This window comes from Galeopterus variegatus, unplaced genomic scaffold, assembly GCF_000696425.1.
Source record: "Galeopterus variegatus unplaced genomic scaffold, G_variegatus-3.0.2 Scaffold315, whole genome shotgun sequence".
Taxonomy (NCBI): domain Eukaryota; kingdom Metazoa; phylum Chordata; class Mammalia; order Dermoptera; family Cynocephalidae; genus Galeopterus; species Galeopterus variegatus.
This window is the reverse complement of record NW_007726426.1, coordinates 433,340-453,222: the sequence shown is the minus strand read 5'-3', so window position 1 is coordinate 453,222 and position 19,883 is coordinate 433,340. Positions and strand designations below refer to the sequence as shown.

Below are 19,883 nucleotides of genomic sequence, written 5' to 3'. Positions count from 1 at the left end.
TTCTGATTTGATCATCACATATTGTATGCAAGGAATTGATAGTCAATTCTGTACCCCACAAATATGTGTAATCAATTATGTTTCAAAAAAATAAAATATAAGGAAAAAACCCCTACAGTCAACCAGCTATTATGTTGGGGGAGGGGACAGGGAAGAAAACACAGATGAAATTCAGGCATTTCTTGACAGAGAAATTAAGGGTAGGCACATAGAGAAGAATGAATTGGAGAGATATAAAAGAGATGGTCAGGCCAAAGGCAGGCTGAATAGGAAGTAGTCTGCACAGAGGTAAACTAGCTGACTTTCCACCTGAGAGCAGGGCTGCCCCACGTGAAGGTTTGCAGTGGTCAGACTGCAGGATGCACAAAGCAGTGAGGTGCAAGAAGGAAAGAGACAGGAGGGGCCTGGGGACGTTAACTTTGGTGGCCTGGAACAGTCACTGAGGAGATACAGATCTAGGGTCAAGGAGAACTAAAAAAATAAATAAATAAAAGCAAAGATTAGAGGATAAAAGCCCACCACCTCTTTCCCAAGTCCCTACAAAGTGCCCCAATCCTAAATGGCTAGCCTCTCATCTGAAGAAACCCCAACCCAGCTCTTCTACTCCAAGAACCTTTTGCTCATGCTACCCTCCTCTGAGCCTCTGCCAAATAAATTCTTGGCTCAGAATGAGCATGGCTGACTCAATTAACACAAGGCCCCTTACCCCCAAAATCAAACTTTTGAACCAGGTACCCTTTCCTTCAGTAGGCCTTCTAGAATAAGGACGAGGACTGAAATCAAAGGTATCCCTTGGGCCCAAGGAACGTCTATACCTCCTAGCATGATAACCTCTCACCTCCCGAGAAGTAACAAGCGAGCAAGGAACTTCCTGAATTATAGGTTAGTACCTAGAGATTAATACAATGCACCATTCCCTGTCTCACAAATATTCTTTATCTATACTCATCTATCCAACAGGTACGGATTACCCCAGCCACCAAAAAAGCCAACCCAAGATGATTGCTCCAGGGAAGGCTTATGATTTTCTGAGACCTCCTTCATGTAACTGTAAAAATGTGAACTTCAATCCTTTTTTTCCACAGTTGAGCTGCTATTACGAGTGGACAGAAAGCATTAATAACTACCATCAGTGGGAAGAAACTACCACAACTGTTAACAAACCTTATTTTGACATTTTATGCAGCAATGGCAAAATTATACATGACTTCTGAATGCATGCACATATCTAAGTCCTTCATGTATAATAAGGTGACACCAAGTTTGAAAAAAAGAGAGAGAAGGAAAGAGCCTGGGTCATTAAGAAGGGAACAGTAGATAGAATCACATGATCAGAAGAAACTTTCAATAATATAAAAACACCATTTTATGTTATCTGTATTGTTGATAAGATGTTTGCCATAAAGTGATATATACAAGGCTTCCACCTGGGGACAACTGTCCATTTTAGTTCATTTTATTTCAAAATGAAAGAACAGAATTAAATTACTGATATTTTTAGCAAAGATGAAGTAAGTTTCCAAAGGGTATCCATTGTCCCCGATCAACACAAAGATTTAGGAAAAAATAGCATAATTTTTATTCTCTTTGTACAGGTCATTTTGCTTAGTTTATATTTAACAAAGATAGGCAGTTCCATTTTCAAGAGGGTATGAGGAACATTTTCTTCTCCCCCTAAATTTAAAATAGTCACACAAATGCACAGATTTTTATACTTAGAAGAAACACCAATTGTGTTTGGGCAGATTAGGGTATAAATGCTGAGTATAAAAGGAATCTATTTAAATACTACGGACACAGCTTCAAGAACCTCAAGAAGCTCTCTCAGAAGCAGTAAAGGGGCAAGAATCCCAATGGAACGCAATCTACAGAAGAAGCTGAGCTGTACATGGTAAATAAGTTGTAAAGGCTGCGAGTCAGAAGGACCTATGGCTACAAATTAAGTCAAAGAGGTCCCCTGACAGAAATAAACATCCATTTTGTTTTTGCTAAGGGACAGCATATGTTATAAAAAACCACTCAGACCACAGGGCAATCTGCCCACCAATTAATAGATGGCTTCTTAAGAGAAATGCAAAACGGTGTAGCTCCTATGATTGCTACATTCATACCACACATAAGCATTTCTTCCCGAATCACCTGGTTTAAAAGTTGGAAGGATGAGCCATTGTGATCCTCCAAATTTAAAATTTACAAAGACACTTTGATGAAGAAGTAAATGCTTAAAAGGTATGCCTAGACAAGGATCATTGGGACACAAAAGTACTGTGGCACCAGCCACATCAGCATTGTAGTAAATTACCCCTTACACCGAATACATCACACTGAAGCACAGAGGCTTGACTTTTACCATGGACTTAAACATATATTAAAAATAAAATTTTTAAATCATATACTAAGAAACTTAGTACACATGGGTCATTGCTGTTAGTTCTGGATACATCCCTCCAATGAAACAGAAGGAACCTAAACACGAAAATAAACTTTTTAACTTATTACCACTTCATCATCTCAAGTACCCATGAATCTATAGCAGGGTAGAGGATAGAAAGGGTCTCATTCAAGAACACCTTAATTCATCTTAAAAACTTTTAATATGACGCTTCCTTTTATCAGCTGTTACTGAAGTTATTCTTGACTTACAGGTGCTCTCTCTGATTCCATCATCTCCACCTTACCCTTGTGAAGTAAGCTTCACAAATAAATTCAAACCTGTGTTTTAGAGTCAGTCTTGAAGAGCTTCCTTCCCACACCGTAGAATGCTGTATTCAATTACAAGTACACCACTCAAAGAAATGAAGCTTTCATTAAATACTAGTTTTTCAGCTCATTCCAATATCCAATACTGCCTTTAGTGTCAAGGAGTTTTACTATTTTGTTGCTGACAACTTCTTCCTTGCTGTTTATAAAGGGGAAGGGAACCAAATAGTTGCATATTATAAACTAATCTCCTTTATTTGGGGAAAAAACTTGAAATACCTTATGTATGCTTCCAGATCACTTTCTAGTCAAGCACTACTCCCAAATACAACACCACCTTTTAAGTGCTTATTCTAGGTTTCCCTGACACCAACATTAAGCTATTCCATTTATACTTAGATTACTAAATTTATTTTCCCCAAGCAAGAATATTTTCTAGCAAGAAAACAGACATACACTGAAATGGACTGTTTTAACTCAAAAGCCTACTACACATGGGGTGTTCAAAAGTTCGTGGAAGGATTTGTATCATCTTTTAATTCCATTTTTCCATTAATTTTTTGAAGAACTCTCATACTACATTTAGTTTTTTATCCTCCCCGCCCCCACAGAATCACATCCAACACTAACTAAAGGAAGCAGAACTTGTACAATGCTTTAAAAGCTATGTCCTATCAATAGCTGTGACTTGTATATGTGTAAAAATTTCAGATTAAGACTGAATGCCTCCAAACAGCATTATTTTCAAGGAAGGGAGAGGAACAAACTTTCTTCCTTAAGCCTCCAACATATGAAAGATCATGTAAACATATACTTAAAAGATTCAATTAAGTATTCTATGCTACTTAACCATCTTAATGATACTCCTTCCACTCTTACAACATGGAAATTAACTCAGAATTTCTTCTCTTTCTTAGCAATTCTTGAGACTCTGGGCTGAATATCCAGAAACAAAACACTAAAGGTTAATGACAGTATAACTATCTCAGTTACCAAATTTTATTAAATGATTGTTTTTAGTCAAATTTTAAACCTTACCACTAAGGTTATCACTTCACAGTCTTAACTGCAGCCCCAAGATTCCTTTTATTTTTTTGTGACTGCTAAGGGGATCATAACCCCTGGCTTGGTGTCGTCTGCACCGCGCTCAGCCAGTGAGCGCACCCGCCATCCCTATATAGGATCCCAACCCGCGGCCTCGGCGCTCCCAGCGCAGCACTCTCCCGAGTGAGCCACAGGGTCGGCCCACCAAGATTCTTGACGCCATTATTCCCTACAAAGATATCTTGCTCCTACAGTTACATGCTGTCATTTTCATCCAGGAATTTAGAAAAAAAAAAGCAAAATTTCTAAGGAAACACAAATCAAATGACCTAGAGCTAAGGTATATTTGCACAATCCCCTAAAAAGTATGTTTTCTGAATGCAGAATGCATAGCCTCATTAAAGTGTTAAGCAAAGATTTTCTGAAATCATCCTCTAAAACCGGGTGATATCCTGGCCAGGTTATCCCTCTGTCCCACCCACCACCATGTTTTCACTTAAAGCTGCCTGAACAGATATCCCATCCTAATCCTTTACACTTACACAAACATCTTAATAGGTTGCAAGGTAAGAACATAAAACTAACTGGAAGTTTTTTTTACCCTTATGATTCTGCCTCAGTGACTTGTTAGGAATAAAACATACTATCAATAAAAATAAAACTAGATTTTAATCTCTTCAGAGAACTGAAAACTGTCCAAACAATTGAGATAATGATGGCGTATACCACTGACCCCATGGGACACAGAAATTTAATGCCTCTAAGCATATGTATGTCCTCACATGGCTGGACACCAAAGGGTTTTAATTAAAGGATGACTAAGAAAACAGGGGATAAATAAAGGTCATTCACAAGTAAGTCTGTTTTTTCACAAGACTTATGGCTCTCATCAGCTGCTGTAAGCAATGGAAGTCACCAAACATTACTGACCTCTAAAGCTTAAAATCCAGACATGAAACACCCAGAAAGACCTGCTACGTGCTCACAGAGAATGCCACTGCTGCTGGTCATCTCAGCCATTCTTCAGGTTGTTCTTACTCACACTCATGGAGGAAAGTGGTGACCAGGAAACGTATCAAATGAGGGAGAAGTCACAAGAGGTTACTTGAGAGGGAATATAAGTATCTTTATTGCACTTCCTATTTCTGCATAATTATACAAAAATGTTGGTTTCCTCCAGCACTGGCAATGTGAAGCAAATATGAGTCAACTTTTGAAAGACACTGACACGTGATTTTATTTATAAAATACACATACATGCACATTTCTCACATTTCCTTTGCCAACAATGCCTACAAGTTCAAAACAGGGACTTCTAAACAGTTACAAAACTTTCTTATAAGTCAAAGTGAGAACAACAAAAATTTAAGAAGCTTCCCTTTTGGGTGTGGTGAAAAGTAAACTGACAGAAAGAGAAACATGAATTACACAGAAATTCTTTCACTAGAGTTGTAAATTATAAATAATGCAAATTGACCCTTGCTAAGTAGCAGAAAGGAATTGATTGAAACAGGTACACAGAGTTTTCAGAATGAAAAGGGGCTGGGGACCAGGCTCCAGGGAGTTAAGAAGTAGGAAGTGAAAACACCATCACAAAACAGACAGGTAAGGTCACCATCGCCATCCCATCCTTCCACCACTTTCTTAAGAAAGTCTAGGTCCTGGGACAAAATGCCTAATTGACTTTACTCCAGTTCCCTTACTGGCTCCCAGGCAAGGACAGGGAGGACATGCCCCACTGGCTTCGAGAATTACCCTCCTACCAGCTATATACCAGGAAAGAGAATTCCCCAATATGGAAGGGTCCTAATAAAATGAAAGAATAAGACAACTTACTCTTGGATCCATAAAGGTCCTTACAAATCCTGCCATACAAACTGAAAGATACCTCTCCCATTTCCATTCAAACAAGTGATTGTATTTAATATTAACCATCAAATGGAACAGTCAACAAATCATTAGTGGACCAGACCATACATACTGCTTCTACATCCTAGCTCAAAAACAAAACAAACAGCACTTTAGAACATTCTGCATCTCCCCTCCACAGGTATGACCAATTCCTCCACCCCTACCTCACCCTAACCATGAGATGCTGCCACAAGATGTTATCAGAGTATTTCATGACTCAGGCTCTCTTCAACAGATAGTCACCACTTGAAATCAGGAATCCAACACTATTACCAGACAAGACCTTATAGCTTTGGAGGTAGAAGATCTTCCTCATCCCAGAATGAGGCCTTTGGAAGTTCTCCACTAATACAGGTGCAAAGTAGGCAGTAGGGAGAAGAAAAATCTACATAAAGCTTGAATTAAGAACTTAACCATGAAGTGTATTACCCCGTTTTTATTTTAAACTCAAACAACTTGGGGGACACTTTCTGTTAAGCCCCAACACATGGAATTGCTTTTCAGTTGTCAATAGCCAACATCTGAAAATAAATACAGTCTCTAAGTGTGGAATGACATTCCTGCAGCCAGCAGGCATTTGGCTGATGCCAACAGAGAAGGCAGGAGGCCAAGACATAAGACCTAAATTTTAAAAGGAAGACTGTTCTACTCAGTAGCACAGAATCTGAAATAATGCAAAGGTAGAAATAGACCACAGACCACTGGCCTCCAAATTCAACATACATCAGCATCTGCCTTCCAAAGTTGCTTTAGGATGATATGTAATTCTTCTTTAACTACAACAATTGTTCCTGTGGTCTAAAAAAAAGGAATGGCTCTGCCCTGTGAGTCTGTTTGGTTGGTTGGTTGCTTGATTACCATTTTTTTTTTTTAGGGGTGGGTAGAGGAAATACTAGAGCAGGGGTGAGAAAAACTAGAAGAAAGAACTAAAACTACAGAAAGTCATTTCTACTTTTCCCTTCTTGTCTCCTTCTACTGAGGAATGGCTTTCTGCCAAGACTTTCATCAGATTCTCAGGAAAGGAGAAGATGAAGGGAGGCCAAGAGAAGGAAGTCTGGGAACGTTGCTCACAAGACTCCACACAGATGTGCATCCCTGTATGCTCTGACTCTATGCGAAGAGGAAGGAGAAGAGCATAAAGGCAGAGGAGACCGCTGGGGTGTAAAACTACTACTTAGGTTCTTCTTCTCAAGTCTGCTGTGCATGCCACTGCCTCTTCCTCCAGGTGGTCTGACATTACTGTGTGACAGAGATCGGAAACAACTTCCAAAAGAATAAAACAAGCCTGAATCAGGCTGAACAACTGCAAAGGGGAAAGATGGAGTCCCTGCAAGTAGTCAGTAATCTGATAAAACACTGCACATAGCAAGCGCAACCACTCCAGCAACAACCACTGAGCCACCAAAGGAAGCACCCTGGGCTCTCCTGAGCCAGGGCAGTTCGGGGCTGAGGGCCTTGGTCACACCCCCCTAACATGAGCAACCAGCCCAGCGATGATCACCAAGCTGCTGCAGGACATGTCCTGGGCTCTCCTGAGCTGGGGCAGTGGGGGGGGGCTGAGGGTCTTGGTCATGCCCCCCGCAACATGAGCAACCATCCCAGCATCCACCACCAAGCCACAGCAAGAAGGGCCCCAGGTTCCTGAGCTGAGGAGGTGGAAGCCGAGGGCTTTTGCCACAACCCCCTGCCATCTGCACGCAGCCTGGCAATGACCAAGCCACTGCTAGAAGCCCCCTGGTCTCCCCTGTGGAAGCCTCAATCCCACCCCTCCTCCTTCTTCCATCCCATTTCCTTCCCCTTTCCCCTCTCCCCCTCCCACCCAACTGCTCTGCAATATCACAGAATGTAAAAAAAATTAGTAAAATAAAATAAAATAAATAAATAAAACATTGCACAAATTCAGTATGTTAATTGGATATTCTTTTTTATGGGGAGAGTGGCAAGAAATAAGATCAAAGACAAGTAAGCTATTTATTTTAGCAGGAGGAATTGGTTCCCAAAGCCCTGTGGAAACAAAGAGAAATAAAATTTGCAGAGTCCAAGGGAAAATAAAACAAAATGAAAAAAACTAATATCTCTTGAAATAATCACTATAATTTACTTTTTAAATACTTGAATATGACAAATATTTTATTATTTGACTTATTATGAGACACCTAGAATAGGCACATTCATAGAGACAGAAAACAGAATGGTTACCAGAAAAAAAAAAAAATGGGGGTAGAGTAGGTGAGAAATTATTATTTAACAGGTACAGTGTTCCTGTTTGGGATGATGAAAAGATTCTGGAAATGGATAAAGGTAATAATGGTTGCAAAACATTGTGAATGTGCTTACAGCCACTGAACTATATACTTAAAATGGTTAAAAAGATAAATTTTGTTTTATGCATAGTTTAAAATAAAATTTTTTTAAAAAATCTGGTATGAATCAGTGTGGTGTTACTTGTGCACCAGTAGTGTACGCTTTACTTCTATGGGTGGTCACCCAACATACTATCATTAATGCACAGTCCCAGCGTAGTTGACTAGCATAATACACGTAAGGGCCAAAATCCAAAAATGACTAGTATAAGCCTGTCTTCTATCCATCTCTAAATTAACAACCAATTCTCTGCTAATTTACATAATAAATGTCAAAACAGGTTTTTTCCCCGTATGCTAGTTATTTGTTAATTAGTGTAATAAGTGTCAGAAATGGGGTCTTATTGGTAAAATTAAAGGCATTCAAGATACGTAGATGAGCTAAATTAGTCTAGAAATACTACCTACCCATGTATCAACAGGGTACAAAAATCCAAGGTGGCTTAATCCATGGATAGAAACCCTAAAATATTAAATGGCCCAAGTTCCAGTCTTTGATGAAAGGGATTTCTTTTTTGCATAATGCAAAGAGAGGGCACAGAACCCCACCTGTGGAATGTTGTCAGTCTCAAGTGAACATTTCATATAAGGTGTGTTCACAGCACCTAAAAAACAACAACAACAACAACAAAACAGAACTGGGACTCTATCAAGCTTTCAGAACATTTTTATCAATCCCTTTGGGCCTGCTTGCTAAAAGTCCATATGTATGGCAGAATCTGGCCTGAAATCTGCTTTCATTATAACCTATAGAAGAGCTAAGCCTCACTCTTCCTTCTTTGGTGCCTACTATCAACTACACAAAATTATCAAAGTTAGTTTAGTGTATATGGCTCTTAGGTCCATTTGCAACATCTCAACCCTCAAAAAAGGAAGGGAGGGACTCTAAAAAAGCCTGTTGTCCAGCTCTAGAAGCCAGGAAAGAATATTAGACATCTTCCTTACACTGATTACTATGCCAAATATACTGTTTTCCAGAAACATTCAAAGAATTAAAATCTCAAATACAGTCAGGAAGCTAAGCCCAGAGATTCCACATTCTGCTTTTAAACAGCACATCAGGTACGGGTTTGAATGTTCTAGAACCTGGAACTGGGGGATATAATGCATTGAACATTATCATGCCTTTCTGCAAAGGCTTAAGATTTCTAGCACTTACAAAAAGAAACATATGGATGTAAACACAACAACAAATCAGTACTGCCAATTCTGTATCTTAATCCTATTGTAGCACGAATGAAGAGATTTACCCCGGAAATAAAGGCCCAGAAATACTGAGAATATAAGGGTCTAAAAACAAACTTAGTTTAATGTGCTGAGATTTTAAGAGATGAGATCCCAAATCATTATGCTTGAGAATGTAATAGGCTGTCTACACCATGCATGGCAAAATCTTTGGTACTGTGTTTAAGAAGCGCTAACCTAGTACTCAGGTTCACAAAAGAAAAGTCATAGAATTTTAGATATAAGACTCAAAAAATCATTCAGAGGAGCTCCATTATTTTATACATGAAGATATGTCAGTTGATTTGACACACCACGAACAACCTATTTAAATACATTTTAAAGTGGACTAAGAGCAAACTACAATTCATTTCAGTGATGTGAAAAAAGCTCTTGGAGACTATACCAGGGATGGGAAGGATTCAGAAGATAGCACCTTGGAGGGCACTGTGTTAACGACCAGTGATTCCTTAAGACTGGATTTAAAGCACCAAAATGTGAGGAAATAAAGCTGTTCCCTCAGGCTCCAGTGACCTTGAAAACTAGGTAATGATTCTGGTTTACCCGTTTACATGCAGCTGTGCCTCCCTTAATCCCTATTTTAAAAGGACGATTTGACTTTCTCAGGATGAAGTCCAAAGGTCAAACAGGTTGTGAAGAGTCAAGAGCATCACCACATCTCCTCTGCAAGGTAATAAATAAGTCTATCATCCCACATCAAGAAATGTAAATTTTAGATGAGCTGGAAGGGAGAGGGTGGATACAGGACTTGTCAGGATGAAGTCCAAAGGTCAAACAGGTTGTGAAGAGTCAAGAGCATCACCACATCTCCTCTGTAAGGTAATAAATAAGTCTATCATCCCACATCAAGAAATGTAAATTTTAGATGAGCTGGAAGGGAGAGGGTGGATACAGGACTTGTCAGGCATATACACTTTCCCTTCAAAATCCAGGCATTATGTACAAAACAGAGTTCCAACAAAAAGTACAATGATGAGAAAAGAACTCATTAAGAGCTAAAAATAAACTCTAATTCACAATATGCATAAGGATTTAACAGAAAAGGAAAACAAGATGTAAAACTGCATCTGTTAAGTTAACCATGCCCTCACGGAAATTGCCTCCCCCCTCCGCCCCTCCCCCCAATTGAAATCTGTGAAGTCTGTGATGACTGAATGAAGCAATGTTTTAAATGTTTTCAATGAATATTTCAACAGAAAAGAAAACAAAGGGACAGCAATTTTTTCTATGTCCTCGGATCTGCTAACACTGCAGGAATACCGGGGCTTCTTAACAATCCAAAACACAGGTCTCTGTATTTCTCTACTTGAATGTCTTATATGATGAAATCAGAATATTTGGTAATGGTATTTGCAATTTACATTAAAGAAATATTCATCTTAAAGAAGAAGACGTCAATAAAAGTAAAAATAAGCCATAGATAGTTTTTATCTAACCAATACTTCGTGTCTCAATTTAACAACTTGCTGACCTTCCAGGCCAGTAACAGTCCTTTAGGGAAGCTCAGCTGAAAGTACCTTCATATTTTAAGTTGAGCTAATTCATTCTGAATAACATTCACACAATACCACATAGAGCAATAACTCCACACTCCAGTGCTCTAGTTCATAGAGGCTGGTATTATACCATTAATCATCTTTCTGGGTTCCCAAGTCCTGCCTTGTACTTCCTTTTCCCACTTTGTCCACCCCTAGAAAACCAATTATATTGGTTAAATCACCTAGAAATCAAAGGATAGAAAACCAGCTTTGTATTCTTCCTGCATCATGAGAAATTGTAAGAATCCTAGAACAACAGATCTTCTTGTAGATGTTTTTTCAAATATCAGTTTAACCAATGGAAAAAAAACTTGCAACTCTCACACAACTGAATACTAACAGGTAAGAAGAAGACTGGGGGAAAGAACTCCCGTGTGCTAGGTATTTTACAGAAGAAACTGAAGTTCAGAATCAAATAGCACACATAAGGCCACAACATAAGGAAGTGACTGACTGGGATTTGAACCCAAGTGTAACAATGAACTTTATAGGATAAACCTCTAAAATTAATGCTCATATGGCCACCTCTCTAGCAGGGGAGGAGACAAAAGGCATTTTGTTTCAATGTTAAGCCAAGTAAATAAGCCGAGTGTACACAGGGGTCTGGTAAATCCCATTATGGCTGCTTTCACATCCATTTTGCATGACCATAGAATTCTTAGACACAACTTGAACAATGCCATCTCGCACTTTTTCTCCCCAAAGGAGGCGTAAAGTACAAAGTGGAAATATTTGTTCTAATTTAGAACAATATAGAATGATCACTCTTCAATTAGCTAAAGATGATATAAGGTGTTAAGAGATTACTGAGTAGTTAGATCCCCAAAAGACAGTTTTAACTCAGGAACTGTTTCTTCAAAATACTTGGAAGACCTGCCAATGCCGCTCTCTGCAGCTTAATGCTCCTCAAAAAATACCTGACTGCAGATAACACCAATAAAAGGGGCATCTGGTGTTGTCAAAATATTGACATTCTAACACTTCCGAGAGCAAAAACAAATACATTAAGGAGTAAAACATGTTAATGAAGCCACTGTATGGACCTGGCAAATCAAATGACACAAGTAAAATACCAGAAAATATTTGTTAAAGTTGACATTTTTAGATGCAAAGGCACACTCTAAGGGTTTCCACAGCTTCAGTAGCAGCAGTGTACTCGGCTGAAAGTCACTTAACTTAGAACAAGCTCAAAAGAAGTTGGCAAATACCGAAGCACACCTTTGGCTTCAACAATCAACTATTCTGGTTCAGGAATACTTAAAAAGAAATGTACAAAATAAATACGCTTCATCTCATTCAGAATTTAGACAGAAAATTTAAAAAACAAAGGCTGGTGCTAAGGTAGCGTAATAATTAAGATAGTGAAATAGAGTAAGAACCATCAAAAGACAATGAGGTTGATTTTGTACTATGTCATGAAAATGGTGAGGGGGAGCTGGAGGGGGGGTAATAAGTCAATTTCATACATGAGGAGAAAAGGGATTTTACAAAAAGAAGTCTTGTATCAGCATTTTTTCTTTATCTTCTCTCATTTTAATTCACCATCCTCTTTCTCCTCTACATTTTCCATCATCACAACAGCCACTTAATAATAAACTGAGAATTGTTTCTAGTTTATACCACCAATCTCCTGCTGCAAAAGTAATCAAATTCTACTAAAAACAAACAAACAAACAAACAAAAGGTCTGGAATAGCAAATAGCACACATGCACTCATACCTTGAAATATAAGGGGGCAAATACTTACAACAGAACTTCAACTACATTTTTATTTTCTATGAATTGGAATAATTAACAAAGTTTGTGTCTTCTATCAACCTAACGAAGGAATAAAGTCAAGGGTACTAAAGACTATGTTCCTAATCCACCAGTAAGACAAATATAGTCATTATGGAAGTCCCCAATGACAACAGCCAAAAAAAATAAATAAATAAACACAAAATCAGAACTCCTAAAGCTCATTTACCTAACTGTTTCAACCTCATTTTCTCAGTAAATATTCTTAAAAAATTGTTGGAAAACTGCATAAGTAACTCCTGGGAGTTACACACACACTTTTGCATTTTCTTCTAAAGGAAAAGCATATAAAGTAACACAAATATCAACATCAAGAAATCAGGGAAACAAATACCCACATAATTTACAAATTAATCAGGAAAGATTCAGTTTCAAACTTTTCTGTATTCTCATAATAGATGTTTTCTCTTCCCAGTAAGGAGCCATTAAAGGTTTCATTACCACAGGATATCCAAAGAAGCAGCTTTTCTGTTTAAGTTTGCTAATTGGGTGTTAACTTCATGGTGAGGGGTCCAGAATATGCTTCCCCAAAATATTCCACTTCAGCATGTTACTTTAAACTGAAGGCAAAGAATCAACGAATCCAAGAGTTCTCTTCCCTTCCCTTTTCTGCCTAAAAGCAGAGCATAAATTTTCCACACAAAGGTGTCCCCCATCATGTGCCAGTAAGAGGAGAGTGACTCTTACCACCAGAGACAGAGCCAACACAGACATAAGTCTGCATAAACAAATCTTGCTAAAATAATCCTTATCTTTCATTAATTTTTTTCATATATTTTCTGACTACTTTTCCACAAAGTTCCTCTAAGTCAAAACCTTTCCTTCGTAAAAATGGTATATAAGCCACCAAGTCTACCCACTTTTCTGTGAACTCCCGAGCACATAAAATACTAATAAACATTGTGTGCCTTTTCTCCAATTAATCTGTCTTTTGTTAGTTTAGAGTGTAGGTCCCCAGGAACTAAAACTAAGAGGGTAAAGAAAATTTTTTTCTCTCTGAGAATGGTAAAGAAGTACATTTGATTTCTTAAATTTTTATAAGTTTCTAGTTTTATCATCCTGAATGAAACTTTTCCTCTAAACTAATCAACACTGACACTGAAGATTGTTCTATAAAAATACCCAGGTTCAAGTGAAAAATGTGAACCTAGAAGAATAAATTTTAAAGTCCTTTCTCCAAAATTCCATAAAAAGTTTCTATAGTAATAACATCAAATTTTTTAAACGATAGATTAGCCATGACATTTGGAAAATAAAAAGTTAAAACATAAAAATAATCAGGTTTAAAGGTATATTGATAAAGATGCAAATAAAGTTTCTGTAGTATCATTTATCTATTGCAGATGTTTCAAACACTCATCAGGGGTTCCACAAACTTGAGACAAATATCTAAAAATGGATCCAAATGTATTATATTCCATAGTTAAGCTAGAGACCACTGAAGCATTAACCCCTGTGCAGCCTAGTTATCTTGTTTCCTACAGACCTGGGAACACACACAGCCTTTCTGCCATCCTTCTAATTCAATAGTATACAGAGTCTGTAAAGTGAAGTGTTTATTAAATTACCATCCGCCCATTCACTCACCCGCCCAAACACCTTGTTTTCAACTATTTGTTTACAAGAATCAGAATTCTCAAATGTATTATATTCCATAGTTAAGCTAGAGACCACTGAAGCATTAACCCCTGTGCAGCCTCCTTATCTTGTTTCCTACAGACCTGGGAACACACACAGCCTTTCTGCCATCCTTCTAATTCAATAGTATACAGAGTCTGTAAAGTGAGGTGTTTATTAAATTACCATCCGCCCATTCACTCACCCGCCCAAACACCTTGTTTTCAACTATTTGTTTACAAGAATCAGAATTCCTGATGTCCTGATACTCTGAAAACCTAACAGGCCGACTGTAATTTTGTAACTGTCATACAGAACCACATTTTCACATTAATGTTCATCAAAACAGCCTTGCATTAACTGTAATTGACTGACTTCACAGGAAATAAATGCTATTATATTTGAAGGTATGTGTTAGACTAATAAAATATCACTTATCAGTTTCAATCCTGAGGAGCTAAGACTGTATGTATTTAAAAAGGAGGGGAGAATCCTATGCCATTAAAAGAGTTTGAAAATCATATTATTCTGATAGAAAAAACAAGGATCAAAACTAGCTTTAAAGTTCTCAGGAAGCAATGGCATACAGTAAATTAAAAAAAAAAAATTTACTACACTAGCCCTAGGAGGAAGAAAAGAGGCCTTCCTTACCATGCAAGGCACTACCAGATCAGAGGTAATCAACATCTGCAAAGTCTCTTTGGGCCCCCTGGAGTTTATATTTGTCTGTTTTGGTTTTTATTTTTCCCTTTTGTCTGAAAACTCCTAGTTGGCAGCCTATGGGGGTCAGCACAAGAGCGAAACATCACACCAAGATAAGTTACCTGAGGTCTTTCAACTAACTATAATTCTCTTACCCCTGTTTTAGAAGAAAGGAAAAATAACAGTGACAAAACACTATATCCTGGAGTTTTGAAAACATTACACACCCACACTTTCAGGGACAGCTCAGCCTGGTGACTTTTAATCTCAACATCTCTAGTCCTGGACCCCAGAAATTAACTCAGAGAACAATGCCAAGGAGGGGACAGCACTTGAAACTTAGGCTTGCCATGGAATTAGGTGCTACAGTTATAACACCTCTCCTATCCACCTCAAGGCCAGAATTCAAGTAAACCCGGAAATCCCTTGTTCTGTCTCCCTGCTAAATGTTCAGGAAAAATATATGAATAACTCCCAGGTAACTAGAACATTCCTAGCCCCTATTCTAATTTAGTAGGTCTGGACAGGACCCAGGAACCTACATTTCTGGCAATCACCACAAGTGATTCCAATGCAGGTACCCTAGTAACCATACTTCGAGAGACATGCTGTGATTCCCAAAACTGCTTGGGCTTCAAGAGCATCTGGAGAGCTCTCTGACAACAGATTCTCAAGGCCTCCAGAATCTGTACTTTTTAAAACTCCCTTAGGTGAGGAAGTAAAGCCACATTTAGGAACCGGAGGGTTAGAACATCCAAACTCACAACCGTATAGTATAACGTTTCTAGGTAAGCATGGATGTTGTTGTTCATTTTGTGTATCCTTCAGTCCTTGATTCTCAATAATCTTCCATTCCCCTTCCAACGAAAACATACTCACCTGTAGTTGCTGCCTGGATCAGTCAATCCTGTGCTTAATTTTTTAGGAGTGAGTTCTTGCCTCCAAGAACAGACAAGGAGCAAACACCTACGTAAAGAATCAGAAAACCAGAATTCTGGTCCCCGCTCTATACCACTTAATAGTTGTGTGGCCTTGAACTAGTCATTTCACAAAACCTGGGCCTCTCATCACTTGTGATGTTTGGGGAAGCTATGGAGGGGGTTGGTTAAGGTCACCTCTAGCACTTTTCTGGCTCTAAGGCTCTATTATTCATTTCTTGCTTCATAAAATCCATTTTACTCCTCTAGAATGCAGGATCAGCAGGTGTCAAGGACTCTGAAGTGCATTTCAGAACTCAGAAGGATGGACCAACATCAGCTAAGCTGTGTAAGCAGTGGTAGCTTCCCATGATGAATGCCTATAGATAGGAAACAGGCTGAAGCATAAAGCTGGGCACGAGCCCAAAGAAAGGGCCTGACAAACAACATAATAAATAGAATTTAGGTTAGAGAGAAGATTATTGTATTTGCTACTGAAGACACTTCTTAATGTACTTCCCTAATCCTCATTCTATCAAAATAGTGACATTAATTTGCTAACACTGACACAGTCTAAAAATTATACAGTCTCTTCAAGGACTTAGAAAAGAGGCACACACTTTACTCAGTAGATATTTTCGTACCTGAGATATACTTTCTTAATTCAGCATTAAGTAATGTGGAATATACTAAAAAGCATATTGTACTTCACAGAGCCTGGTTTTCCAAAGCCTTGCAGTTTCAAATATTGACCTTGTGAAGGACTAGAAATTTCCCTCAGGCTATCAGTCTCTGTTGCAAGATAAGGATTGTGGCACAGCAGGTTGCTGGCTCAAAGACAGACTAGTTACTGACTGTTATGTAAAGATACTGAGAAATTGCTATAGGAAGGAATGTTTGCTAAGATCAAACTGTTGTTGATAGGACCACTTAATTGCCTTACTGGAATATCATCTGGTTTGTTTCACTGAAAACTGTTGTTGATAGGACCACTTAATTGCCTTACTGGAATGTCATCTGGTTTGTTTCACTGAAAATTAACAGCCTATACTGTGAAACTATAACCCCACCTATGTCTCTTCCTGTAACTTCCTGGTCTGGAAAATAAATGCAGGAGGAGAACCCCAATTCAGTGTTAATTTCCCGAGGAAGGGAAGTTAACCACTTCGGGACCTCTCACTGCTCAGAAGAGATGGGCTTTGAGTAATCCTTTCATCTCCGTCACCCAGGGGAAGTGGGGTGCCAAATTTGGGGCGGGGGCGAAGCAACGCAAAGCAACAAGTAAGACTTAAGAATAAGTGAAAAGGAGGGATTTCAAATCATCTTCCTGAAGAGTGACTCCAGAGTTTTCTTATAACCCAGACAATTAATGCTCATGCTCCTACAGAAGTAGAAATCAAAAATGTGGCCTGACTGCCCCCAGCAGGTAGGATAAGTTGGATAGTTAGAGAGGGAACAAAGAACTTTGACCTGTCCCTAAAATATGTACTGAGAAACTACACATGATCACCAAAGATAAACATCATAGGGCAGAATCCAATCCCCCAAGTTCTTTCAAAACCTTTCCAGAGATATAAAAGCTCTTCTTAGGAAGATATGCCTGCTTTGCAAAGTACAACTATTCAGAACTCTGTTTTAGATATCTACCATTTACTAGCCTACTTTGTTCGACACAAATATTTACAAAGAAACTCAGAATTAAAAAAGAAAATAATCCGAAGGCAATTTATGTTTGAAGCTAAATGAGTCAGACCTTTCTGACACCGTTTTAATCCATACTACAAATAAGTTGTCAGTGGGCCAATTCAAAACAGGGTTACCTGAAGTAGAGATGACTTATACTCAGACTTGCCTACTCAACTTTTTAATTTATACTTCATTATCATGTACGTTCATATTACAAAACATGCTCCTATTTTATTGATGTGAACAGGTAAGGGAAGAATTTCAGATTAAACTGATAACTAGTTAACAAATGATTTCAAAAGCTTTTACAGCAGCATGATCAGTGGAAATCTAGTGTCAGAGAGATATTCCCCCAAGTAGGTTCTGTGATCAAATAAGGCTGAGGAACTATAAATGAAACAGGTTTTCTTTCTTTACTGCAGTACTTTTAATACGCTGATGATCTGCAGTGTGGATCCGAAACAGAGACGTATGGAGCGAAGCATTTCTCAAACTTGTTTGTCAATGGAGTACTTATTCTGAGAAATAATTATCACTATCTCACGAAACAAAGCTTAGAAAACATCACTTTTTGACACTCATGCCCATTGTGGAATTTCTCAGGTACTCCACTTGCCTACCAGATGTTTTTAACAGAAATTTTACCATAGTAGAAATATCCATTATCCCCGAAAAGACAATGGAGAGGGGGTGGGAGGTGAAGGTAATGGATAACGAATATTAAGTTTTTCAGTACCGAACCACATATTTCAGATTACCCATGTGCTGTGCATCTGTTACCAAAATCCACCACACTAAAGCCAGACAGGCAAAGGACATGAAGATGAACTCGAATTTATCCCATTGTTCCATATATAACAGCTCAAGTAAAAGGTTTATGAAAGAATAAGATAATTCAAAACTGACTAGAGATGAGAGGTGAAAATCTGTGAGATGCTTCCCATGGCAATTGCTTAATACAAAAGACGCATTATTTGTTTAATATTTTCATCTACTACACACAATATTACAACAAAAAATGTGACTATTATGCTCTTTTCAACCACCTTTTTTAATGTTTGGGGTAGCTACTAAGTAATGAAACCAGAAATCACATCATTTATGTCATACCTTTCATATCATTTATCACATTTTACATTTATGTCAACAAGGTTGCAAAATCCACATGTAAAGAATGTTGTTTTTCTAATTAAAAAAAATAAAATTCAGTATCAGGACAGAAGAGCCTTTTGTTCTCTACTTTTTCCAATATTTCAAAAACTTTCTTTATAAATTTCAAATATGCTGCTCACACTCCACTTTGGAAAAGAAATTGAAAAATCTTAAACCAACTGATTATCGATGTTCAAGAACATAAGAAGAACCTTCCTGATAATATCATTGTGAACATCTAAACAACATAATTAGTTAAAATATAATAATTATTCAGTGTGAATCAATGACAACTAGTTTTTACTTAGTTTTTAATTGATTTCAATGAATATGATCTCCCTGTGAATTTCAATGTGTAGCTTGAGGAAATACGATTGTGAAGGCAAGCCCACGTGCTGACTCTTAAGAACTCACTTGGAGAGCTTGGAGAGAATGAGCTCTGCTGTCTTGATAAGAGAACAGAGCAAAGTACGATTTCAGAAAAAAGTCAAAATTGACCTTAAAAATTACCCAGAGTGACCTCCTTTTCTCTACCCTCTACCTCATTTTATCCATGGAAACCTAAAGCCAAGAACTAACTTGTCCAAGGTCACATGACTAATTCAGACCCCTGGTCCTATTCTATACCCTGCCTTTATGTATCCTTTCTTATTTCAAGTACTATTTAGTTTTATATTTTTGGTCATAAGCCTTGTAAATATGCACCCATCCCTCAAATTTAACAATAACATGAAACAGCCATGGGGTCTGTACATTTTCAGTGTTTGTAAACAACTCCTGGGGGAAGCATTAACCCTTCTATCCCAAGAACATACTCCTTAGTTAGGTTTTTGACCTACTCTAAACATTTAGGCAAATCTTAAATACTAAGGGGATTTTCAACTACCTAATATTCAAAACGTACCATCATTAAGGCCAAATTACCCATCCTTCCACTCTCAACTTTATGATAAGAGGGATACTAATAAACCATGTCTTCCTTTCCTTGTTAAGGAACAGGACATAAGATCTCTTTATACTCAAATTATATCAGTGCAAATGTTTTTACACTGACAATGTGAATATTATCATTTACTTTATCATATATATTAAAAGCAGAAGGAGTATACTAAGTTAAGGGGAAGGACATTTTAAGAGACTTTTTCCCTCTCCCAAACAGTTTTCGTTAAATCTCACTGTTGAAATGCTAAACCATGTAAGCTCAGAAAAAA

General features: G+C 38.0%; 1 protein-coding gene across 3 annotated transcripts in view; it reads right to left on the bottom strand.

Annotated features, from left to right (window-relative positions):
- Positions 1-19,883, bottom strand: part of ELAVL2 (ELAV like neuron-specific RNA binding protein 2) — a 130,465-nt gene that overhangs the window by 49,689 nt on the left and 60,893 nt on the right. The gene's annotated exons all lie outside the window — the stretch shown is intronic.